The following is a 27,822-nucleotide window of genomic DNA, read 5'->3' on the forward strand; positions in this document are numbered from 1 at the left end:
TCAAGATTGCCGGGAGAAATATCAATAACCTCAGATATGCAGATGATACCACCCTTATGGCAGAAAAGTGAAGAGGAACTAAAAAGCCTCTTGATGAAAGTGAAAGAGGAGAGTGAAAAAGTTGGCTGAAAGCTCAACATTCCGGAAACTGAGATCATGGCATCTCGTCCCATCACTTCGAGGCAGATAGATGTGGAAACAGTGGCTGACTTTATTTTTCTGGGCTCCAATATCACTGCAGATGGTAATTGCAGCCATGAAATTAAAAGACACTTACTCCTTTGAAAGAAAGTTATGACCAATCTAGACAGCATATTCAAAAGCAGAGACATTACTTTGCCAACAAAAGCCCATCTAGTCAAGGCTATGGTTTTTCCAGTGATCACGTGTGGATGTGAGAGTTGGACTATAAAGAAAGCTGAGCACCGAAGAATTGATGCTTTTGAACTGTGGTGTTGGAGAAGACTCTTGAGAGTCCCTTGGACTGCAAGGAGATCCAACCAGTCCATCCTAAAGGAGATCAGTCCTGGGTATTCATTGGAAGGACTGATGCTAAAGCTGAAACTCCAATACTTGACCACTTGATGTGAAGAGCTGAGTCATTGGAAAAAACTCTGATGCTGGGAAATATTGAGGGCAGGAGGAGAAGGGGATGACAGAGGATGGGACAGTTGGATGGCATCACTGACTCAATGGACATGGGTTTGGGTGGACTCCGGGAGTTGGTGATGGACAGGGATGCCTAGCATGCTGTGATTCATGAGGTCACAAAGAGTTGGACACGACTGAGTGACTGAGTTGAACTTAATACAAATACTCTAAAGAAAGAAGGATGCTTTCATAATTAGTATTTTATAACACACATACACATATGAACACATCTTAGCATTTATGAAATGAATTGCAGCACTTTGGTCTAGTGTCCTTTCCAATTACCTGACAATTGATGACTACGTAATTACACCATAGGCATCTGTTGTTTTGCTGCCCATTTTCTTGGTCATCTGTTAACGGCACCTTCAGGAAGATCGCCTGGAGAAGGAAGTGGCAACCCACTCCAGTGTTCTTGCCTGGAAAATCCCATGGACAGAGAGCCTGGTAGGCTACAATCCCTGGAGTAGCAAAAGAATGAGGTATGACTTAGCGACCAAATAACAACAGCAAATTTGCTTTGGGAGATCTGAGAGTGGTGATTACAGGTACTCTCCTTGGATTTGGAAGCATATATGTGCTAGGTCACTTCAGTTGTGTCCGACTGTTTGTGACCCTATGGACTGTAGCCTGCCAGGCTCCTCTGTCCATTGGATTCTCCAGGTAAGAATATTAGAGTAGGTTGCTATGTATCCAGGGGATCTTCCCTACCCAGTGATCAAACCTGCGTTCTTACATTTTCTACATTGTCAGGCGAGTTCTTTACCACTAACATGACCTAGGAAGTATGAACAACATCAAAAACACCAACCCTGATACATAGCATCCTGAAAAAAAATGTCGGCTTCTTTCAGATTTTGAAACTGCCTTGGACCTGGCACGTCTAAGCCCAGTGATTTTATGAATTTTTTTTTTCTTTCTTAAAATCTGTAGAGCTGCCTTACTTCTTTCCAACCTATTTTTCTCATTTCACTTACTTGCAGCTAATGGACCCTGAGTTAAAAAACCTGTCAAGACAGTCAAGTGATCTTTGATACATGATTCCATGGTCATTTAGATATTACAAACAATCCAATGCAAATAGAAGATTTAATTTATATGCATACCTATAGATATATATCTTTCAGTTTGTTTTCCTTTTAATGAATTCATTTATTAATTGATTAATTAATGTTTTAATTTTAGAGTATTTTGTTGCTTTTAGGAGTTCTTAGCAAAGACATCATCTGAGAACTTACTAGAAATGGATTCTCAGGCTTCACCCCAGATATATTGAATTAGAATCTACATTCTTATAAGGGTGCCATTCTCAAAGTTTTAGAAAAGCACTGTTTTAAGTCATTCTGAGTCAAATTCATGAAATAGAACTCTGTCTTCTAAAGCAAATAGAGGTCACTTTCAAAACTATTAAATCCATTAAACTGAGAGGCATCCATGATTATTGCTAAGTGCTCTTGGAAAACCTACAACTTTTGCAAATGGCTAATAGAAGAGGGCATGACAACCCAGTCCAGGATTTTTGCCTGGAGAATCCCCATGGACAGAGGAGCCTGGCGAGCTGCAGTCTATTGGGTCACAAAGAGTCGGACATGAATGAGCTTACACAGCACAATATTCAGTTAAAAGTGTTTTCTGTTTACTATTTTTTAATCACAAAATGTACAGATTCTTAAACTCAGAGAGCAGCACATTGTTGTTCAGTCAATAAGTTGTGTCCCACTCTTTGCAACCCCATGGACTGCAGCACACCAGGCTTCCCTGTCCTTCACTATCACCGGGAGTTTACTCAAACTCATATCCATTGAGCAGTGATGCTGTCCAAATCTCATCCCCTTCTCCTCCTGCCCTTAATCTTTCCCAGCATCAGGATCTTTTCTAATGAGTTGGCTCTTTGCACCAGGTGGCCAAAGTATTGTAGCTTCAGCTTCAGCATCAGTCCTTCCAATGAATACTCATGGTTGATTTTCTTTCGGATTGACTGGTTTGATCTTCTTGCTGTCCAAGGGACTCTCAATAGTCTTCTCAAGCACCACAGTTTGAAAGCATCAATTCCTCTGCATTCAGCCTCCTTTACGATCAAAATCTCACATCCATACATGACTACTGGAAAAATCATAGCTTTGACTATACTGGCTTTTGTTGGCAAAGTGATATCTGTTTTTTAATACACTATCTAGGTTTGTCATAGCTTTCCTTCAAAGGAGAAAGCATCTTTTAATTTTGTGGCTGCAGTCACTGTCTGTAGTGATTCTGGGGCCTAAGAAAATAAAATCTGCTGCTGTTTACATTTTTCCCCATCTCTTTGCAATGAAGTGATGGGCCCAGATGCCATGATCTTAGTTCTTTGAATGTTGAGTTTTAAGCTAGCTTTTTCACTTTCCTCTTTCTCTTTCATCAGAAGGCTCTTTAGTTCCAATTTGTGTCATTATATTACATTGAATTCTTCCATTACAACACATCATGCAACTATAAGTTTGAGATATTAACTACTTTAAATTTTTTTAAACAAATCAAGAATAAATATTCTGTCTTATAAAATATCACAATGATAAAAACAAATTAGCGAAATACTGGAGATTCTTTGCACATTGCTTACCTCAACAATTCCTTATCTCCCTTTATAGTTAGTAATTAGTTACATGCCCTTTCAGATATTTTTCTGTTTCTATGTGTGTAGCTTTTAAAGAGTTATATATGTCGATCCTGGAGGAGAAATGGAACTCATTCCAACATTCTTGCCTGGGAAATCCCATGGACCAAGGTGCCTGGTAGGCTACAGTCCATGGAGTTGCAAAAGTGTCAGACGTGAATTAGTAACTAAACAACAATGAGATGTAAGATAGATGAATGTTCTATATGCAAATTTAGATATACAGATAGAAACTAATATATGAATTTTCAAAATGTCTCCAAAACCTTGTTGTGGAGAAAAAAATGCTTTGTTTACTTTTTTTATACCTGAACTTTAGATGTATCCCCATTTTTCCCCAGTAAAGGAAAATTTATTTTTCGAGTTCATGGAAAACGCAGTCAATTCAGACATTTCTCAGTTGGTTCAGAGATAACTTACATAAAATCATGATATCAGTAGAAGACTAGTGCTTGGTCACTTCTCCACCTGCTCGGATATTAGGTCATATTCAGAACTGATGGCTTCTTTGCTGTTTGCAGCCATATGGGCACATGCTTGTTTTCATGTACTTCTCCCACAGAGGTCTTTGGGGACTCTGAGATTGGAACAGGTCCATTTGCCTAGGCACCCCCGGGTAGCCATTTCTACTCTATTCTCCTGTGACAGGGTAGCATGGAGAACTTCAAGAATTACCTAGCTTTTAGGTCTCTAGGCAGGAGACAGAATAAAGGTCTTTCCCACTATCTGGTCTCTGAACGTACCTAGCAGTTCTGGTGTTCACCTCTGATCAACATAAGGGTAGGTATAGAATCCTTTCTCAGCACATCTTGCCAGTGTCAACATTCTTACTCCTTTCTCTGTGGAAGTAAATTTTACCATTTGGAGAGTGGGAAAGTCTGTCATCATGGTCTCTTCTCAGTTCTAACAATTATCTCTTTATCTCTTTTCTTTTTTAAAAAGGAAATTAGCTGGAACCTCTCATATCTGTTGAATACAGTGCTGATAGTGTGCAATTTTGCTTTTACTATTTAGTGCCTGGGCTCCTCTGTCTTTCGAGAAAATGTCACTTTATCAATTTAAGAAAGTTTCCTTCTGTTTCTGATTTACCATTAAAAAAAAATCTGTCAAATCCCTCATGCTGGTTTTTCTCCTTGTAACTCTTAATTTCCCCATAGATTCACTAGTGTTGAGTTATTCTTACATTCTTAGGACAGATGCTACTTGGTTTCAATATCAAATCTGTTAGTACACTGTTCAACTGAGTAATATTTTATCTAGAATCTTACATCTGTGCTCATAAATAAGATTGTTCTACTATTCTCTCTTTTAATAATTTCATATTTTATTTTAGTGTTGTCTAGCACTGTTATCAATATCCTTTGTATAAGAATATTATATGTGTCTCTACTGAAGGACTAATGAACAGTGCTTTATAGGGTTTTTTGAGTAACCAAATTTTATATATATATGTATATAATATATAGGTCATATATATTATGTTATATATATTCACGTATATGTATATGTAGAAATATAAACCATATGAACTACTTATGAACCACATATATGTGTATAATATATTCACTAAGTAGTGTCCAACTCTTTTTGCGACCCCATGGACTGTATCCTGCCAGGCTCCTCTATCCATGGGGATTTCTCAGGCAAGAATACCGGAGTCGGTTGCATTTCCTTCTCCAGGGGAACTTCCCAACCCAGGTCTCCTGCATCGCAGACAGATTCTTTATCCCTGAGCCACTGGGGAAACCACATATATATTTAAAAGTATTAATCTTTGGGAGGAGGAGGGAGTGTCCAGTCACCAAATCCCCATGGTTCTCCTTTGTTTTGCTTTCTATTAAAATTAACTGAGTCTGGTACATTGTCACCTTGCACTTGAACTCTATTATTTATTGTACTAATTCTATTCACTGCTTTCTAAAATATTTTTCATATACCATCATTAAAGTAATCTTCCCAATGGAACAAACTACAAATTCGCTGTTTCATGTATTAAGGAATTATCTTTTTAACTCTTGAAGTTTGCTTAGGGATAGATCTTAAATCAAAGAATTTGACATCAGTTGCTACATTTATTTAGGTGAGGAGCTGAAGTTTGAACTAACCAAGCTTGAAGGCCTTGGTATCTGAAAGACCTATACAATTTTGTAACAATCATTCAAATTCTTACGGCCTTTAAGAAAGCTTCTAACATCAGCATGGGTTAGTCTCAGCTAATTTGACTACAGTTGATCCTTAGACAACAGGGGTTTGGACTGTGTGTGTCCACTTCTACTCAGATATTGTTTCCAATACATACATTGTACAGTATGACTAACACATACACACACACACACACACACACACACAGAGTCCATGATTGTTTGAATCCACATATGCAGAACTGCAGATTTTAAGGTCCAACTGTAAAGTTTTACTTGGATTTTCGACAGGGTAGAGAGGTCAACATCTCTAAGGCCAACTAACTGTATATCATTTGGTCCTCACAAAATAAATTTGAGGTATACAGGAAAAAAAGTAATCTTCCCAATCTTTGCATTGCCATGTTTTATTCCCTTTTCAGAATGCCTCTCCAATACTCATTCAGTTGTGAATATTGTACTTTATTCAGGATAGAGACTGGATAAATTTATTTCCTTATATTGATTACTACAATAAAAATACACAGATAGTAAATAAATAATATAAATTATTAATATTTAATTCTGAATGTATTTTAGAATGTATTAGAACTGAATTAAGAAACTTCATCAAATAGTTTATCTTTGTATGGTGCTATAAAATGGGGGTGAGGTATCTTATGTTTTGGGATCCTAGATAAACTAGTTTTTTCTCTCAAAATTCCAGGCAAAAATTTGACAAATATGTATAAAGCAACAATAATATATTTTTCACTCTATATGAACATATGTGGTATTTGCATTTAAGAGTTTAAAGAAGCAAATATTGTTAGTTGTAATGTATAAAGAAAATGTGTATATTTGTCATTCATCAAAAATTTGGAGTGTTTTAGTGTGTGTCATCTTGAGAGAATTAAATGAATCTTAGCTAAATATAGAGTTCAAGTTTCTTTGAGTTTACTGAGTCTCATCTGTCTTTGCAGAATGTACAGCTTTCATTCATCTTGGGAAAATATGCCTGTCTATGTGCATATGTGTATATATATGTGTATATGTATACATACACACACACATACATTAGCTTCCCTGGTGGCTCAGAAGCTAAAGTATCCGCCTGCAGTGTGAGAGACCTGGGTTTGATCCCTGAGTTGGGAAGATCCCCTGGAGAGGGCACAGCTACCTACTCCAGTATTCTTGCCTGGAGAATCCCCATGGACAGAGGAGCCTGGCAGGCTACAGTCTATGGGGTCACAAGAGTTGGACATGACTGAGTGCCTTTCCCTTTCACATACACATACACACTGTGTATAGATATACACACTGACTAACATGACAAATAATTAAATGCATTTGGCTAAAGTGAGGGAACAGCACGCATGAAAATGCAAGGAGTAGTGGAAACACAGAGGCAACTGGAATTTCTGAAATATATACTGGAAAATGTAACTTGATCTAAAGGAGCTCTTAATTCCAGCATCAGAAATATATACACAAGCCTCCCTGGTTGGATCTATTTTAGTCTATAGCCTGCATTTTTATTTATATACCAATGTAGCTAAGTTTAGTAATTCTCTCTTCTCTGTTACCAGTTGTAAAACAACACTCCAGGAATAAAAATATGCTTTTCACTGTGACCTGTTTAATATTCATTTTTTAAAGTTTAGCTTTATCATATGATTCAAATATAAATGGATACAAATTGATTTCTTTTATGCAATAACTGGTTACCCAACCTCACCCCCTTTCTTACACATTTGCACTGTATATTAACTCTACACGCTGATATAGAACCCCATGTTATAGACACAGGACACGGAAGAACTACTGAAATTAAATTTCTATACAATTTGTTAGAACACCAGCAGAAATAAAAATTAAGTACAATTATAGAAACAAAATGTAGTTCTTACAGGTCTGAAATTCATACCCCATGGAACCTTACAGTTGGTTGTTGTTTTGAGAAGGGAAATGTCAAAGAAAGGCCATTCCAGCAAGAATAACACCTATGGAAAGGCAAAAATATAAACTTGAATATTTCATATTGTGCCCAGACACTGCATGGCTCCAAAGCAAAGTAGCTGCAAAGTAAATATTTACTGAATGTGCCGAACTTGGCATTGACACAAATAGCTTATAAAACATTTTGCTTTTCTCTATGAAAACCCTATATCGCTAAGTCCAGTGTACATTTAAGAGAACTACCTGTTGACTTTTCAAATGATTTGCATACATTCTCACTTTTATTTCCTACCCTTTACTTAAAACCGAAAGTCCCAAATGAAATGGTTTACTCTTACATCACCTAATCCAAAATGATTTTAATTTCTCATTCCTTCTGTCTGCATCTCTTCAACTATAGGACACCATACGTCCAATACCCAGGTTGACATATATCTGCAACCTCTTGGGTCTCTAATACAAGTGTGTCTCTATTTCCACAGCCACCTACCAAGGATAAAGCCTTTATTAGCTCATAGTCAGATGTGTATGATTCCACTCAGTTGATTTTTATGTGTTTAGGCTCTCTTCTATCTGGCGTATCTGCAGTATTTCTGCTATGAAAGTGTCGCTCAGCTGGTCCGACTTTGCAGCCCTATGGACTATAGCCTGCCACACACTGTCTGTGGAATTCTCCATGCAAGAATACTGAAGTGGGTAGCCATTTCCTTCTCCAGAGGATTTTCCCAACCCAGAGATCAAATGCAGTTCTCCTGCTTTGCAGGCAGATTCTTTACCGTCTGAGCCACCAGGGAAGCCCAGTGTATATATTTCTCAAGAATCTTGTCAGTAATTTAAATCTTTTCAAGCTTTAATAAATTTAATATCATACAGTCTTCAATATCTTGTATTCTGTATAATTTTAGTTTTACGAGGTTTTCTATTATGTAGCCTTTAAACTGGTCTTTTCCCATATTTTCTACATATAGAACTAAACACTACTTCTTTGCCTCTTTGAAAACAGTTGAGATTTCTACTTCTATATTTGAGTTTTATTGACCTTTCCATAAATTATTATTTTTGTATTTATTTCTCAAATCTAGCTAGTTCTATGACCTCATAACACTCCTTATAAAAGCAAATAACTTTTCAACATGTGATTATGTGTCCTAATTAATTAACTCAGTAATTATTTTTATGGTAGTTGGGATAACTTTGACCTTTACACTTCAGTTTTTATTACTAGAACTTTTTTATATTCTGTATCTTGAGATTTTTATTTAAAATACAAATAAAATAAATTTGCTATTAAAAAGTGATCACATTCTGTCACTATAGTTTGGAAGGCTGGGTTCAAAAGAAGATATTGTTATTCCAGTGTGATAACCAGCAGGAAAGATGTGTGCAGGGAAATCCACAAATTCAAGGGTGGATGCGTGAAAGAGAACTTTAAAAAAAATTTTTGGAGTATAATTGGTTTACAATGCTGTGTTAGTTACAGGTATACAACAAAGTGCATGTACATATATTCATTCTTTTCCAGATTCTTTTCCTATATAGATTTTAGAGAAGATTGAATAGTGTTCCCTGTGCTAAATAGTAAATCCTTTTTGGCTATCTATTTTTATGTATATAGTAGTGTGTATATGCTAATCGAAAACTCCTAATTTATCTCCCCCCAACCATATTTCCTCTTGATAACCATAAGTTTGTTTTTGAAATCTGTGAGTCTGTTTTTGTTTTGTAAAGAAGTTCATTTAGATCATTAAAAAAAATTAGATTCCACACATGAGTGATATGTGATATTACTAGGACTTTAAACAAAATATTTTAATGAGAGTTCAAATGTATAGTAGATACATTTTGAATTCTTATTGCAATATGTTAAGGAAATAATGTGAGAACTATCTCCATCTAAAATGAAAGAAAATGAAGCTTAGCAAAGTTGGGCAATTTATCAAAAGCTATTTAGCTGATGGCATATTCGAAAAGAATATACAGTTTATGCTGAACATTTGTGGTCCAAACTTCCGTTTCTCTACAGCAATATCACACCACATGAGTAGAACATTAATCAAAAATTCAGATTGAATGGATTTACAACTTAAAAATAGATCATGTGAAATTCTACTTAAGTAGCATCTGTTCCCACCCACTACCTCTTCTGATTCTCTTTCCCCAAAGTGCAAGGAAGTGATGCTTGAGGACATTCAGCAGTTTTCATGTGCTTTACCTCCAAATTTGAGGTTTAAACTGAACTTGTCATGTGAGCTACATTGTCTGATAAGGAATCAACTATATAGTCTATAGTAAAAATTCCTTAAAGCAAAATATATTTCATTCTAAGTTTTTAAAATTAGAATTTGTTATTCAGCTAATAATTTCTTCTGGCAACATTATACTGAGATTTTACTGAACATGCAACTATATATATATTTTTTATTTTTGTCACAAATATAGTTTGTTTACCAAATATGTGATCTGCTCATTTTTGTTTTCCATTGCAAGATTTTCTTTTATTTGCATTTTGCACAAGGTAATGATCTAAAGACCCACTCTAGATGTTTAGCACTCTATCACTCTACAAAGCCTTTAGCTTATAATATCAGACATGATTCCCAGCTTCTTCTGAATATGTATTACCATTTATCACTAAGTCATTAAGATCTACAGAACTGTCATAGATGTTAGGAAGCACCTAGAAATGTGTACGCCACTGGCAGGTCTGCAACTAATAAAAATGGGCCCCTATGTATAGTCTCCTGTGCTTCTCTCTCCAGTTCAGCTCCCTACTTTCTCCTGCAAGCAGGCAAAACAGATTTGGATATTTATGGATAAGTTTCTCGGGACTCCCTGGAGGTAGAAGGTGATATCCTTCTTATTTCTCCATTAGTAAGCACAAATTTACCAAGAAAACAAGGTCTAGAATTGAGTGCCAAAAATAATATTCCTAGTCCTTGGTGCTCCTTTGAGTATTTACTTCTGTAAACCAAAGAATAGGGTATTTCTTCTCAGTAGTCAGCATCAAGTAGGAGCTAATATGATAGGTGTTTCTCTAATTGGAACATATTGAAGTTAAACTTGGACCAACAGGCTTTCATGTTGGACAAAGATTTCTGAGGTCTCTCAGAACTCAGAGTTTCTAAATTTGTCCACAGATTTTGTTTTCTTTGGTTGTATCAGTTTCTATTCTACTCAATAACTGTTAATAGGCATTTAACTGTTAACAGACACTTCCAAGCATTTTATACATACCAATTTTTTAGTCTTCACAGTGACTCAAGGAGGTTATTTTAATTCTCCAAATAGTCATATAGGGGGCAGTTTATATTAATTACAGTTTATTCCAAATCACCTTACTTTTTAGTAAAAAAACTCCATCATGTCTTGTCTTTAAGTGCTATAGTAATTAAATTATAAACAAACAATAAAATAATTCAACTAAATTAAACCAAATTAATTAACTCAAAACCAAAAATAATCTGTTAAAAATGAAAATATCAAATGAAAATTGGGCATGATGAATCAAGAGATGATGATGTTATTATAATCATTTTTAATAGCTCTTCCTTTAGAGTTTTCCTGAAAGTCAATGACCAGTGGATTGCATTGGTAGGAAGTGATCTTAACTCATGAATTGATTATTTTGCTATTGATGAAGAGAAAATTTAGTCCACAGATAACTATATTTTAAAAAGAGAAAGTTTATTTAAGAGATTGAGCATTAGTCTTTATTGTTTTGATTGCAGTTTGAATCCATCCTCACTTCTAAACTCAACTGCCACTTTCTTACTGAGTCAGTTCACCGACCAGAACAATTATTGCCAATCCCCAGTTCTATTCTTTCAATTCTACAATAGTACCTTGATTCAGCTTCTAAAACTGCCATTTTCTTGCTTACATCCATGCCTAGGTAAGTTTCCAGCTAGTATGTAATAGTAACCACATAAATCTGAATCTCTTCATACACCTTCCAAAAACCACAAGATCAAAAATGACAAGGAAAACAACACAAACAAAGAACAGAAAATTTAGTTCAGTTCAGTTTATTTTACTCAGTCGTGTCTGAGTCTTTGCGACTCCATGGACTCCAGCATGCCAGGCTTCCCTGTCCATCATCAACTCCAGGAGCTTACTCAAACTCATGTCCATCACTTTGGTGATGCCATCCAACCATCTCATCATCTGTCGTCCCCTTCTCATCCCGCCTTCAATCATTTCCAGCATCAGGGTATTTTCCAATGAGTTGGTTCTTCACATCAGGTGGCCAAAGTATTGGAGTTTTGGCTTCAACATCAGTCCTTCCAATGAATATTCAGGACTGATTTCCTTTAGGATGGATTGGTTGGATCTCCTTGCAGTCCAAGGGACTCTCAAGAGTCTTCTCCAACACCACAGTTCAAAAGCATCAATTCATTGGCAATCAGCTTTCTTTATAGTCCAACACTCACATCCATACATGACCAGTGGAAAAACCATAGCTTTGACCAGATAGACCTTTGTTGACCTTTGTCTCTGCTTTTTAATATGCTGTCTAGTTTGGTAATAGCTTTTCATCCAAGAAGAAAGTGTCTTTTAATTTCTTGGCTAAGTAACCATCTGCAGTGATTTTGGAGCCCAAGAAAATAAAGTCTCTCACTGTTTCCATTGTTTCCCCATCTGTTTGCCATGAAGTGATGGGACCGGATGCCATGATCTTAGTTTTCTGAATGTTGAGTTGTAAGCCAACATTTTGCTCTCCTCTTTCACTTTCATCAAGAGGTACTTTAGTTCTTCTTTGCTTTCTGCCATTACAGTGGTATATCATCTGCATATCTGAGGTTATTGAGATTTCTCCCAGCAATCTTGATTCCAGCTTGTGCTTCATCCAGCCCAGCATTTTGTATGATGTACTCTGCATATAAGTTAAATAAGCAGGGTGACAATATACAGACTTGATATACTCCTTTCCCAATTTGGAACCAGTCTTTTGTTCCTTGTCCAGTTCTAACTGTTGCTTCTTGACACGAATAAGGCAACAGGAGAAGCTAAATACAAAGGAGAAAAGGAAAGATATACCCATTTGAATCCAGAGTTCCAAAGAATAGCAAGGAGAGATAAGAAAGCCTTCCCCAGTGATCAATGCAAAGAAACAGAGAATGGCAAAGACTAGAGACCTCCTCAAGAAAATTGGAGACACCAGGGGAACATTTCATGCAAAGGTGGGCACAATAAAGGGCAGAAATGGTATGGATCTAACAGAAGCAGAAGATATTAAGAAGAGGTGGCAAGAATACACAGAAGAACTATACCAGAAACATCTTCATGACCCAGATAACCACTATGGTGAGATCACTCACCTAGAATCAGACATCCTGGAATGCAAAGTCAAGTGGGTCTTAGGAAGTGTAACTATGAACAAAGCTAGTGGAGGTGATGGAATTCCAGTTGAGCTATTTCAAATCCTAAAAGATGATGCTTTTAAAGTGTCGTACCCAATATGCCAGCAAATTTGGAAAACTCAGCCATGGCCACAGGGCTAGAAAAGATCTGTTTTCATTCCAATCCCAAAGAAAGGCAATGCCAAAGAATGTTCTAGCTACCACAAAATTGCACTCATGTCACACACTATCGAAGTAATGCTCAAAATTCTCCAAGCCAGGCTTCAACAGTACTTGAACTGTGAACTTCCAGATATTCAAGCTGGATTTAGAAAAGGCAGAGGAACCAGAGATCAAATTGCCAACATCCATTGGATCATTGAAAAAGCAAGAGAGTTCCAGAAAATCATCTACTTCTGCTTTATTGACTATGCGAAAGCCTTTGACTGTGGATCACAACAAACTGTGGAAACTTCTTGAAGAGATGGGAACACCTGACCTGCCTCCTGAGAACAGAAAATTACTGCTGGCCATTCTTTAGATATGCTAGGGGACAGTGAATACCACAAACTTTTAATTACTTACAAGAAGACAAATGTAAAACAAATTCCAACAAGGTTTCATGACTGGCGAAAGTCTGTAAGTATGAAGAGTGAGGGAAGGCAATCCTAAGTGATTCTGTGGAAAAGAAGAGTGGAACAGGAGATGCAGACAAACAAAATCCCTTCCAGGAAGTGAAATTCAGTAAGCATGAAAATGCTATACAAAATTTGAAGAATCAAATTATAAGTTATAATTTCAGTTATAAGATCAGTTATAAGAATCGGACTTGCAAGTAAGAGGAATTAGGTATTAGTCCTTGGGAAACATTACCTTTGGGGGAAGAATTTGCCCGATAGAGAAAGGGTATCAGTGAAAAGAAACAAGTGACCAAGAAAAAAAGGAAAGAAGAGAATGTTAAGGATCCCACAGAAACCAAAGACAAATATGACAAAGCCTCTCTCTGCTCTTCCTGTCACCATCTGTTTCATCACCAACATAATCACATTTTTAAAATACATTTTAAAATATTGGTATTAATAGAAGAGGACACTCTTGAGCCAAGAAAGTTATTAACGGAAAGCCTAGAATTAAAAAAAGAAAAGTTAATGCAGTATAAAGTACTACAAAAAGTAAATAGAAAACTCCAATTAAAATATTTCCTGTGATGGATATTCTTTCCGAAAATCAATAAGGGAGCAGAAGAACATGGTAACAAACTTCTAAATTGAATTAAATATTCTTAAACATGCCATTAGTTTTAAAACAACAATTTTAAAAAGGCACTGAAACAAATTTTAAAAACTAATGACCAAAAGAAGAGAAAACACAAATAAAAATGCACTGACAGTCATCAAGCTCAGAGAAGGAATTGAAGAAAAAGTTAACCAGAAAATGCAAAACAAATTAGACCGTGCCCAAGAGAGTACATATTGGAATAAAATTTTAATAAGGAACTTTGAGGAAAGCAGGAAAACAAGCAAGAGAGTACATTTGCAATTTTAAGAGCTGAATGAAAAAGTTTAAGGAGAAAATGGAGGAAATGCCGGGCAGGCAAGAAAAAAATTTTTGCTCTTTTTATAATTAGAATTACTTGGAAAGAAAAAAGAAACACAACAGAAATAAATATTTAAATCTATAAGACAAGAAAACTATTTGGAAATAAAAATTAGCTTAAATTTACATGTGGAGATGGCCTACCTTGTACTTGGGAACATTATTCAAAACAAATGACTTTGAGAAATATGCTACTAAGATGATTTGATTTTAAGTGGGAAAAAAGTCATCAGGTCCTCCAAACAAACAATAAAATTATAATGAGAAGAATATTAGTCTAGCACTAGCCTCTCAAGATGGAGAAGGCAATGGTAACCCACTCCAGTACTCTTGCTTGGAAAATCCCATGGACGGAGGAGCCTGGTAGGCTGCAGTCCATGGGGTCGTGAAGAGTCGGACACGACTGAGCGACTTCACTTTGACTTTTCACTTTCATGCACTGGAGAAGAAAATGGCAACCCACTCCAGTGTTCTTGCTTGGAGAATCCCAAGGATGGGGGAGCCTGGTGGGCTGCTGTCTATGGGGTCTCGAAAAGTCGGACACGACTGAAGTGACTTAGCAGCTGCAGCAGCAACAGCCTCTCAAGAGTATAATATAATGCAAAGTAACAGTGGAGCAACATTTTCAAAATATTCCATAGAAGAAAAGTTAACCAGGTTATATTCAGCCAAACTGTCTTTAATTTATCAAGTCTATAGGTGAATAGTTTTGCCTGGCAATAAAGCAGAGACTATTTTATAGGCGAGTCATTCATGAGGAATGTACTATAGAATGAGTTCATGTAAACAGCACATACTGAGGAAACCTTGGTAATTAAATTGCTGATGGTTATTCCATTAAAACTGGGAGGAGAGGGAAAGTGGTGAAATTTGACAAAGGTAACTATTGTATATATGAGTGTCAATGAGTTCCATTTAAAGCTGACAGACTAGATAGTTTAAAAAAATTTTTTTAAGAAAAAATGAAGGGGTCTGCAACTGGTACACATATAAAGATTACTAGAACAAAACAGAATCTTTCTGAAAAACCAAATTAAATAATAAAAGAAAATTTTGCTATATTTATTTTAAATAAAACATGTCAGTTATAGCATAAAATAATGTTAAATTGAAGTAAAATGTACTTATAACATTAAAAGCACCTGGCAAGAATGTCTTCATTCAACACTTTTTTTGACATTAAATTGGAAGTCCCAACTAATGCAAAGAAAAATAAACAAAAGATTTACAAAATGGATAGGAAGAAATAAAATTGTTTATATTTGCAGATACAGTAATGGTCTAAGTAGAAAATGCCAAAGAATCTTTAAAATAACCTCAAGAGCTAAAGAGCAATTTTAGTGAGCTGAAGGATACAGTCAATATATAAAAGTCAGTTGCTTTCCTAAGTACCAGTAATGAAAAACTGAAATTAAAAAAAATACTATTTACAAAAGTATAAAAAAGTCAAAAACTTAGGCACAAATTTAACAACATGTATACAGAATCTATACGTGAAAAACTGTAAAACATTGCTGAAAGAAATTAAAGATGAGGTAAATGAATGGATAGATATTTATGTTCATGGACTGGAAGACTCAGTATAGCCAAGACATACATCTAGATCTATAGGTTCAATCATCTTGATCTATAGGTTCAATACAAAAAAGAAGTGAAGTCGCTCAGTCGTGTCCGACTCTTTGCGACCCCATGGACTGTAGCCTGACAGGCTCCTCTGTCTATGGGATTTTCCAGGTAAGAACACTGGAATGGGTTGCCATTTCCTTCTCCAGGGGATCTTCACAACCCAGGGATCAAACCCAGTTCTCCCGCATTGTAGGCAGATGCTTTTATCGTCTGAGCCACCAGGGAAGTCCCAGGTTCAATACAATCCCAATCTAAATACCAGGGATCTACTTTGTTAGTGTTGATAAACTGACTCAAGTTTACATGGAAAGGCAAAAGACATGCAATCCTATTTAATGTAATATTCTTTCTACATCAGTTACCATGTTTCCTTTTAAAAAGATTGTTTTTAATCTTAATTCCAGACTTCCATTTTAGTAAAAACATATCAATAAATATCTCTGCAAAGGTAAACTGACAATTAGAAAATTATCTTGGAAACCAGACTCAAGTGTATCATCATAGGATACATGTTTGCCATTCTTGAGGAAATTGGAAAATAATCAATTAGTTGTTGATTTTTGTTGCTCTGGGATTCCATTGTAAACTTTCCACCACTGTATACTCTAAAGCATTACACATGCCTGATGGTAAGTGTGCTGAGTGTGTACAATTTGCTTTACTTAATTGCTCAAATATTCAGTGCACATCTTGGGAATATATAAACTGAAATTCACAATTTGTTTTTTATTGAACATTAGGGACTTATCAATACTAATTTTTCTTTTCATTCAGGCTTCTGGTCCTGGTGCAATTTTTGAGACAGCTGACCAATGAATGGGTCAAATAGATTTCAAAATCTATTTGAAAATCTATTTGATCTATTCAAATAGATTTGAAAGTCTATTTTGATCCCCCAGGAAGGCATAGTGTTGGTGTTCTTTTTACAGCACAGGAAACTTCTGAAAAGCCTGCAACTACTCCCTTTGATTTCTTGACTGAGGATGGTCTATTTAGAAAATATGAATTACAAACCTAGAGAGATAGAAAAGAAAGGAATAGGTTCCTTCTATTATGAAAATTACCAAAGTCATTATAGATCTACTTAATAAATTTAGAAAGCTAAATATTATGATAGAACTAAACAATCTGGTGAAAATTTATTAAATAAAAACAAAAGTCAAAACAGCTCAGTAATTCAGTCTGGTAATAGAGTCAGTAAAATCAGATTGAAATTCTGTCTTTACCTAATCCTGCACATGAGCTGATAAGCTAAAATTTATGAAATTTGCTATAACTGATCATTATACTTACCCAACAAAGCAGCTAAGTTTTGATTTGTATCATAGCCACCTGGAGAACTTGTTAAACTAATAAATGCCCGCCCCCCAAATTACCATATAAAATCTCCTGGGCATTGGTCTTTTCTCTTCTTAACTAGCTCCCCAGGTAATTTTGATGCACATCAATATCATGAATCACTGTCTCAGCACATAGTAGGCCCTCTAATATGGTGCATAAAGAGAATTTACTATGATTGCTCATTATCTGTATCTAGTATATAAAGGACCTTTTCTTTTGGTGCAACTACGCTTCTTTGTCATTTTCTCGGGATTTCACTTCACATTAATATGTCTATCCTATAGCGGTAAGAGAAGAGAAAGAAAGGTAAGACAAAAATTTTCCAATTTTTCTTTTCAAGGATTTTGGTAAAGATTGAGTGAGAAATAGATTAAAGTCAATATTAAGAATTGTCTCAGGATGTTGTTGTCTATACTTTCCATGTTTTTGGTTATCATAGATTAATAGAGGTGATTATATTGCCTTTGGGCTCCCCTAGAGGCTCATTTGGTAAAGAATCTGCTTGCAATGCAGGAGATGCAGGTTTGATCCCTGGGTTGGAACTGGGCAAGCTACAGTCCATGCAATCGCAAAGAGTGGTACATGACTGTGCAACTAACTGGAGAACAAAAGTGAAGAATGTGTTTTAAATTGCTTCAGAAAGAGTTGGCCCTAACCTCTACCTGCAGGCTCACTGATCTAAGCACTCTGTCATGCCCCAGTCTCTTTGCACATTCTATTTCTTTTACTTGGAATTCTCTTCTCCTGCTCTTGACTTCCTTGATTTCACCTACCATGCAGTTTTCCTACTCTTGACATCTGAAAGTGAAAAGTGAAGTAAAGTCGCTCAGTCACGTCCAACTCTTTGCAACCCCATGGACTGTAGCCTACCAGGCTCATTTGCCCATGGGATTTTCCAGGCAAGAATACTGGAGTGGGTTGCCATTTCTTTCTCCACGGGATCTTCCCGACCCAGAGATCAAACCCGGGTCTCCCTCATTGTAGGCAGACACTTACAGTCTGAGCCACCAGGGAAGTCTCTTGACTTCTAATAGAGTGTAATTTAATTGTTCCTATGCTTGACTGCTACATTTCCTCCCAGGCAGAGATCTTATTTGACCCATCTTTAACTCACCATTTCTTATTACCATGCCTTGCCTATACTAGTACTTGATGTTTGCTGAATGAATGAACAGTTAAATGGAAAAAAAAATACAAAACTCAGAAACTTCTTGACTAAAGAGTTGTAGGTTAACAAAAACAAGTCACTGGTGAAAAAATAAAACTGTCTTCTTTCTCCAGAATTGTCTAGAAGGTAAATATGTGAAGCCTCTGTTGCTTTCTTCTTACCTATTCTCACTTCCAAGGATACGGGAGAGGCAACGAGCATAGCTGTGGTGGCCTCTGAGAAGCTGCTGTTTTGGTTGGATCTATCACTTTCTGAGTCTGAGCACAGAATCTGGAGGCCGACTGTTTGGAGTGATACTTTACGTTGCAGAAGTGAATGGCATGGGCTGTAATTTGCAACCTCTTGTATCAGAGTAGCACCTTCATAGCCTGGAACCACACAGCCTGAAAGCATAAAAGCTGGCCTCTAACCAGGGAAAAATCAACTCCCATCACAATAGACAGAATAAAATACAATGCACTTTGTTTTAACCAGAGCTTCCGCAAGTTTAAAGCGTGGAGGGAGCTTGTAAACCCACATTCCTATAAGTAATTGATTATGGAGGTGTAGGAAACTGCCCAAGAATCTGCCAGTGCCTGGTAATTCTAATGCAGTTAGCCTTTTGAAAATTAATGCTATAAAGCATTGTTGTTGTTTAGTCACTAAGTCGTGTCCGACTCTTTGCAATCTCATGGACTATAGACTACCAGGCTCCTCTGTCCATGGGATTTCCCAGATAAGAATACTGGAGTGGGGTTCCATTTCTTTCTCCAGGGGATCTTCCTGACCCAGGGATCGAACTTGTGTCTCTGCATTGCAGGCAAATTCTTTACCACTGAGCCACCAGGGAAGCCCATAGAGGATTGACTACAAGGGAAAAATATCTGCTAATTACATGTCACAATTCTAAAAATTTACCCAAATAAATAAAAATGATTAAGAACTTCAGCTTCTATGGAATTCATCAAATAATGGAGGAATTTTATTTAATGGAGGAATTTTTATTTAATTCCCATTCTTTTCCAGATAGAGGCAGTAGTTAGTAGAGGTAGTAGAGGTAGTTCAGAGACTATCTTCTGGCTTCTTCCTGTGCCTTGAATTACAGGGAATTTTGTGGAAAGGTGCTTAAATATTTTGCATCTTTATTTCCTCCTTTTTAAAGAATGGGAATAATAAAAACACTTTCAGACTGCTGTAAGGATAAAATCAGTTCATATGAAGTGCTTAGTATCTGGGCTTCCCAGATGGCCCAGGTGGTAAAGAACCTGCCCGAAATGTAGGAGACCTAGGTTCAATCCCTTGGTCAGGAAGATCCTCTGGAGAAAGAAATGGCAACCCACTCCAGTATTCTTGCCTGGAGAAGCTCATGGATAGAGGAGCATGGCAGGCTATAATTCATGGGGTCACAAAGAGTTGGACTCGACTGAGTGACTAACACTTTCACTTTCTTTAGCACTAAGTACTGGTTCTAGGAAAAGTGAAAGTTATCAGTTCTGATGCTGTTATAATGTACAGTTTCAAAGAGTAGATAATATTTGGACAGTAATGACTATAATACAAATGGGATTGGGAAAAGGTAAAATATTCAAAATATCTCTATTAGATAAGAGCAATTTACACGCTGTATAAAACAGTCAATTCCATGACACAAGTAAAGATAGAGTTCTGTGGAGGTCCAGAAGAGAAATAGTGTATTCTCGTCTATCTAGTGTTAGTTGTTCAGTTGTGTCCAACTCTTTGTTAACCCCTGGACTATAGCACATCAGACTCCTCTCTGTCCATGGGATTCTCCAGACAAGAATACTGGAGTGGGTTGCCATGCCCTTCTCCAGGGGATCTTCCTGACCCAGGGACTGAAACTGGGTCTTCTGTATTGCAGGCAGATTCTTTACCACTGAGCCACCAGGGAAGCCCATAGAGTATGGACTACAAGGGAAAATTTTCTGCTAATTACATGGCAAAATTCTAAAAATTTACCCAAATAAATAAAAATGATTAAGAACTTCAGCTTCTATGGAATTCATCAAATAATGGAGGAACTTTATTTAATTCCCATTTTTTTTTCAGATAGAGGCACATGGTATTAATAGTTCAGAGACTATGCTCTGGCTTCTTCCTGTGCCTTGAATTACAAGGAATTTTGTGGAAAGGTGCTTAAATATTTTGCATCTTTATTTCCTCCTTTTTAAAGAATGGGAATAATAGAACACTTTCAGACTGCTGTAAGGATAAAATAAGTTATATGAAGTGCTTAGTATCTGGGCTTCTCAGATGGCTCAGATGGTAAAGAACCTGCCTGAAATGTGGGAGACCTAGGTTCAATCCCTTGGTTGGGAAGATCCTCTGGAGAAAGAAATGGCAACCCACTCCAGTATTCTTGCCTGGAGAATCTCATGGATAGAGGAGCATAACAGGCTATAATTCATGGGGTCACAAAGAGTTGGACTCAACTGAGTGACTAATACTTTCACTTTCTTCAGTACTAAGTACTGCTTCTAGGAAAAGTGAAAGTTATCAGTTCTGATGCTGTTATAATGTACAGTTTCAAAGAGTAGATAATATTTGGACAGTAATGACTATAATACAAATGGGATTGGGAAAAGGCAAAATAATTCTAAATATCTCTATTAGACAAGAGCAATGGATTACACAAGGTATAAAACAGTCAATTCCATGACACAAGTAAAGATAGAGTTCTGTGGAGGTCCAGAAGAGAAAGAGTGTATTCTCGTCTATCTAGTGTTAGTTGTTCAGTTGTGTCCAACTCTTTGTTACCCTGTGGACTATAGCCCACCAGACTCCTCTGTCCGTGGGATTTTCCAGGCAAGAATACTGGAGTGGGTTGCCATGCGCTTCTCCAGGGGATCTTCCTGACCCAGGGACTAAACCTGGGTCTTCTGTATTGCAGGCAGATTCTTTCCTGTCTGAGCCACCGGGGAAGTCCAGTGTTTTCTTCTATGGAACAAAAAACAGAGAAGGCATTGCAGATGGAACAACATTTGATTTGGGCCTTGAAAGATCAGTAACCTGTGAACATATGGACAAAAACATCTCTGCCAGAGGAAATCTTGAGCAAGTTTTAGAAGCATTGAAACACACAGGGTGTGTATGAGTGAGAGAGTGCCTGTTTTGATTTATCAGTGTAGTACTGAGAAATACGATAGAAACGTTTCGAGTCTGAAAAATATAGAAATGAAAGCCTTGGCTTATTTGATGTTTTTTTCCACACAGGTGCATCTAACATGAACAGAGCAGCAGACACTTTTATTTTCAGCTTGAGAAGCAATTCCAGAGGTGGTAACTGGAATGTCAATATCATGGCCTTTTCAAAATGCAGTGAGTCAGTTGGAGTCTAGAGAAGAGGTCTTTATTAGTCATAGATAAATATTCAACTGAGACTGTCACATGAACCTAACAACAGGGGAGGTGCCGAGAGTATTGAACAGATGCAGCCTTTTCACACTACGGTCTCCAGCTTTTTTCTAAAGGGAATATTAAGACAATGACAGCATTTATAGCCAGAGAAGACTAACACCACAGCCTTTGGTAATGAGCACCATAACATAAGGCCAACAAGATCTAATCCTGGCTCTAGCACTGACCCCTCCTATGCTCTGGGGGAGATTTTAAAGTATTAAGGCCATGCTCCTTCCAGGGGGGTGACTCCAACCAAGTTGAAACAAAAATCATTATAATAAAAATTTCAAAACCTTGCTTTAGGTAGCAAAGTTGATGCTGCCGATGCTGCTGCTGCTAAGTCGCTTCAGTTGTGTCCGACTCTGTGCGACCCCAGAGACTGCAGCCCACCAGGCTCCTCCGTCCATGGGATTTTCCAGGCAAGAGTACTGGAGTGGGGTGCCATTGCATTCTCTGAAGTTGATGCTATTAACAAAGAAATATTAAATGAGTGCTATGTTTTTGGACTTAAGGTAAAAATATGAATATATTAGCCAAGCAAACCTCTTATGAATATCAAGTTACTAGAAGGTAGTTATAGCCACGATGTGTTTATTCTTTTCCTTCAGGAAAATTAGATAACAGAAAAAAGTATGGAGCCAAGTTCAGATGTTCTAAATTTATCAGAGACTCTTGTTTATGTTTCTCTATATATTAAAAACTCATGTGCTTGAAATTTATGTATGCATATGTTTAAAAAATATATGCTCAAAACATATATACACATGTATGCACATGTGTTTAAAACAATAACACAAATGTTTGTAGGATTCCCCAAGAGGATGTTCATTCGCATATGTTCAGTTCAGTTCAGTCGCTCAGTCATGTCTGACTCTTTGCGACCCCATGAATTGCAGCACGCCAGGCCTCCCTGTCCATCACCAACTCCCGGAGTTCACCCAAACTCATGTCCATTGAGTCAGTGATGCCATCCAGCCATCTCATCCTCTGTCATCCCCTTCTCCTCCTGCCCCCAATCCCTCCTAGCATCAGAGTCTTTTCCAATGAGTCAACTCTTCGCATGAGGTGGCCAAAGTACTGGAATTTCAGCTTTAGCATCAGTCCCTCCAAAGAACACCCAGGACTGATCTCCTTCAGGATGGACTGGTTGGATCTCCTTGCAGCCCAAGGGACTCTCAAGAGTCTTCTCCAACACCACAGTTCAAAAGCACCAATTCTTCGGCGCTGGGTTTTCTTCACAGTCCAACTGTCACATCCATACGTGACCACTGGAAAAACCATAGACTTGATTAGATGGACGTTTGTTGGCAAAGTAATGTCTCTGCTTTTGAATATGCTATCTAGTACTGACCCCATTAATAATCCAGAATTGTGCATGGTGTTTACATACTGAAAAGGAAGTTATTGAGGATGCCTCACTGAATAGACAAACCTTGATGATTATTTCTACCTTATGATAGTAGTGAGCCAGCCTCATATAAAGGGTAGACCAAGTTGTTGATCCTGAAGATAATATTAACATGTCAGATGTAAGGACATGGTTTGTTGAATGACAGCTGGAATTCAACACGGCAACCTTTAGCTCTGACACTTTTGCTGACTAATATACTTGGTAGCATTATTGACTTTTCAAATGACACATCTTTTAAACTTCCAAAATGAACACACACATTGGGCCCACATCAGTTATTGACATCATCAGAATGACAATATACCAATACAGTATCACCATAGAGGTGCCACATAAAAAAGATACCCAACCTACTTATTCCAAAATTATCACTAGAATAAACATGTCTTCATTCAAGTACGAAGAATAATAGTAAGGTGAACCTAGAGTCAAGTGGAGGAGTCATTTCTGTAAACATCTGACTTAATCTTTAGTATAAAAGAATGAAGGGAGCAGCTGTGTAGGTCAGAAAGGGAAAACACCAAACAAGCTTTGATTTAAATTATTTAATGAATTCTATAATTTCATTATTGCTAATGTTTTTATAGAGAGAACAGGCCTTGTGGTATTAAGTAGTTGGGCAGCCCACATCCTAGTAATATTTTAAAATCACCATTTATATTCTGGAATATTAATGAGTGAATATTTTATTTGAGAACATTTTATGTGCAGAAGTAATTCCAAATTTTCTTAATTGATAAAATATACTGCCTATAGAAACATGTATCCTTTAAAATAAGCTTAAGAAAATCCCAACTTTACTTTTTTTAAGTAATGTCTACTTCTGGTCTGAGAGCAGGGCATCATGAATTTGGCTAGTTTTCCCAATAAATAAATTATGTCCCGAGGCAAATTTGCATGCTTTGGGACTTTGACTCAACAAAATTGTGTTATGTGTCTCTTTATTCCTCCTAAAATTCAATCCTCAGAGCTTGTAAGCAGAACTAAAATGGCTATTTATAACCATGTACCACCTTTTGGCTTTTTATTGTTTTATTCTGTATGAGTATGTGCTCTATTTATCAAAAATATATAGAATATGGGGGGGATAATTTACCATGGCCTAAAGAAATCTAGTTTGACAAAGATTTGCTATATACCAACTGTGAATCAAGAAATGTTACTTGAATTTTTGTTGATATATAGTATTCAAGAGTCTCAGGCAGAGAAATTAGTCTGGATGCTATGTGATCTGTGGATTTGAAGCAATCACCTCATCAGGAAGATGATGCTATGGTCCAGGTGAGAAACGTCCAAACTTTTCTCAGGCTGTGAGAAAAATGATGGAGAAAGAATCAGAGAAAAATTCAAGAAATACTAAAGATGTAAACTGGCCCCTTCTGATGATTAATTGTATACAGAGACAACTGAGGAAATGAAAAGAGTTGAGGATGTTTCTAAGATTTTTTGCATAGGTTGGAATTGTTAATGATATCACTAGGCGCAATACAGAAGGTATTGCTTAAAGGCAAAGGAATATAATGAGTTGATCTTTGGGGTATTTTAATTTGAAGTTTCTTCAAGACATGCAGGTAGGGCTTTCCACCTGAGGTGAAATTCCAGAGCTCAAAGAAATCTCAGGGATAGATATAGACATTTAGTCAGGATCAGTAAATGGTAGTAGAGCAGATGAAATCACTTCTGGGGGGAATGGAGAGGAAGAATAAAAATAGTTTGATGGCAAAACCCTGTAGAGTATTGATGTTCAAGACATGGATAGAATAAATGGTACTAGAAAGGAAAAGAATAGAAAGATTGGAAAGGTAGAATAAGAACCAACAATACGGATTCAACAAAGCAAAGTGGTTTCATGAATAAACCACATTGAGTGTTCACTTAAAATATCAGCTCCTCTGGAGCAAGATACTTGCCTGACTTCTCTCTGCTGCATCCCCAGCACCAGGACCAATGTCTTAACCTAAATGGACACTCAAGAAATGTTAAAGGAGTGAGTCAACCAGCAGTATAATGTGCACTATAGAGGTTTATTCAAATAACCACTAAAAAACCCCCATCCATGAGGTGATTGAGGACATTGGCAAAAGTGATTTTAATGAAATGGTGGGAGCAGAGGTCAAACTCTCAGGCAAGGTAAGTAATACAAACACTGAGGGATGACTTCTTTTCAAAACGGTTGTATATAAAGGAAAAGTAAGAGGAAGACATTTCTTAAGATAATAAAAACGAAGCTTGGGAGACAGAAGATTATCAAAAGAAGAAAGTTCTCGAATGTCAGCACACAAAGCATTGGGGTCTAGTCATTCTAAATGAAGTATAGAAAGGACAATCTCACCACCATATTGTAATTTCTTGATAACATGGACAGTATCTCACTGAAATACATGTGGGTTCTGACATAAACCAGGTACTCATATTGGGTGCTTTTGCTGAATCAACTCTATCAAAACTGTATAACTGTATGCCAAGATGAAAACCTATATTAATCTGTACTTATCAGTCCAGTCCTTTCTCTCTCCCCTCTGCCAGCTTGGCAACATAGAGATCTCAGGAGCTGGGCCCACACTTAAAGGAAAAATGATTGAAATGGGCAGAGAGGATGTTAGCACAATCCACAGAAGGGGCTTAATTATGCTGTATTCCTGGGAGCTCTGAGGAAATCAGATGAAACCACTGCTCTTCATTATGAACATAATTCTCACTCATCTAGAGACCAGATGTGTTATGTGGCACTTGAAATTTTTCATATGATTCAAGGGTTTGAATCAGATGTTAAAACTATTTGATATTGACAAAATACATGTTTTAGTGCTGTCTGTTGGCTCAAAAGTTTGTTTCTGTGGATATACTTAAATTGCTTTCACATGTTTGCCTGTATATTGAAAAATAGTATTACTTTAAAACCACAATTTGTCTTTGTTTTCTTTCCTCCCTCCCTCCCATTCGTTCATCCATTCACCCATCCATTCATTATGGTTTTAAAATAATACTATTTTTCAATATACAGGCAAATATGTGAAAGTAATTTAATTATATCCACAGGAACAACCATCTTTATCTTAGGATGCTATGCTATGCTATGCTATGCTATGCTATGCTATGCTAAGTCACTTCAGTCGTGTCCGACTCTGTGTGATCTCATAGACGGTAGCCTACCAAGCTCCCCTGTCCCTGGGATTCTCCAGGCAAGAACACTGGAGTGGGTTGCCATTTCCTTCTCCAATGCATGAAAGTGAAAAGTGAAAGTGAAGTCGCTCAGTCGTGTCCGACTCTTAGCGACCCCGTGGACTGCAGCCTACCAGGCTCCTCCATCCATGGGGTTTTCCAGGTGAGAGTACTGGAGTGGGGTGCCATTGCCTTCTCTGTATCTTAGGATAGATATACATATGAAGAGGGTATGGCAACCCACTTCAGTATTCTTGCCTGGAGAATCCCCATGGACATAGTAGCCTGGTGGGCTACAGTGCATAGTGTTGCAAAGAGTCAGACACCACTGAGTGACTAAGCACAGCACAGCACAGATATACATATAAGCTGGATGCTTTCATTTGGGTGATTATATTCCTATATTGTTTCATGTTTCTCTCTTGCCTTTACACAGCTAGTTTACAGTGTTTGGGTACATTCTTCGTATCTGTATTTTGTTATATAAGTTACTGTTGCTCTGAAGACCGTGAGCATTTGGAGCTTTGTCATTGACAGTTGCAGATATTGGGAGCTGTTTGATATAGGTTTGCAGGATGTCTCAGCAGATCTTTAATCCGATGTGATTGTGCCAAAATAACCTGGCACCATGCATGTACAATATGTCTGTGCTAAAAATTTCCACAAGAATTTTGGATGAGTAACCTCACAAAGTAACTGGGATCTGCTATTTTAAAAACAGAACTAATGCAATTGTGTTTTTTGTTTTCAAATCACACAAGGTATGTTATCACCATATATGCTCCTTTGCTTAATATATTCCCCATAAATATGTGTTATGCGTGGTCTACCTTAAAAATGTCAATTTAACATATTGGTGCTTATTTATTTTTTCTCCATAGTCATGACAGTAAAGCCCCCATTGCCTATTTAAATGTTCATTTGTGGTGGAAAACTACTTAGACTATCTCCTAAGACTCTTTTTGATCACCTCAGAAAACTCTGATATAATCAGCTTTAGAATCAACTATAAAGATCAATGGGCTTCCCTAGTAGCTCAGCTGGTAATGAATCCGCCTGCAATGCAGGAGATCTGGCTTTGATCCCTGGATTGGGAAGATCCACTGGAGAAGGGAAAGGCTACCCACTCCAGTATTCTTTCCTGGAAAATTCCACAGACAGAGGAGCCTGGCAGGCTGCAGTCTGTGGGGTCGCAGAGAGTTGGACACAACTGAGTGACTTTCACTCTCATAAAGATCAAAGGGCTTCCCAGGTGGTGCTAGTGGTAAAGAACCCACCTGCCTTTAGTTTCTTTAGGTAGATATATTCCTAAGTATTTTATTCTTTCCGTTGCAATGGTGAATGGAATTGTTTCCTTAATTTCTCTTTCTGTTTTCTCATTATTAGTGTATAGGAATGCAAGG

This window comes from Bison bison, unplaced genomic scaffold (assembly GCF_000754665.1).
Source record: "Bison bison bison isolate TAMUID 2011002044 unplaced genomic scaffold, Bison_UMD1.0 scf7180017864452, whole genome shotgun sequence".
Taxonomy (NCBI): Eukaryota; Metazoa; Chordata; class Mammalia; order Artiodactyla; family Bovidae; genus Bison; species Bison bison.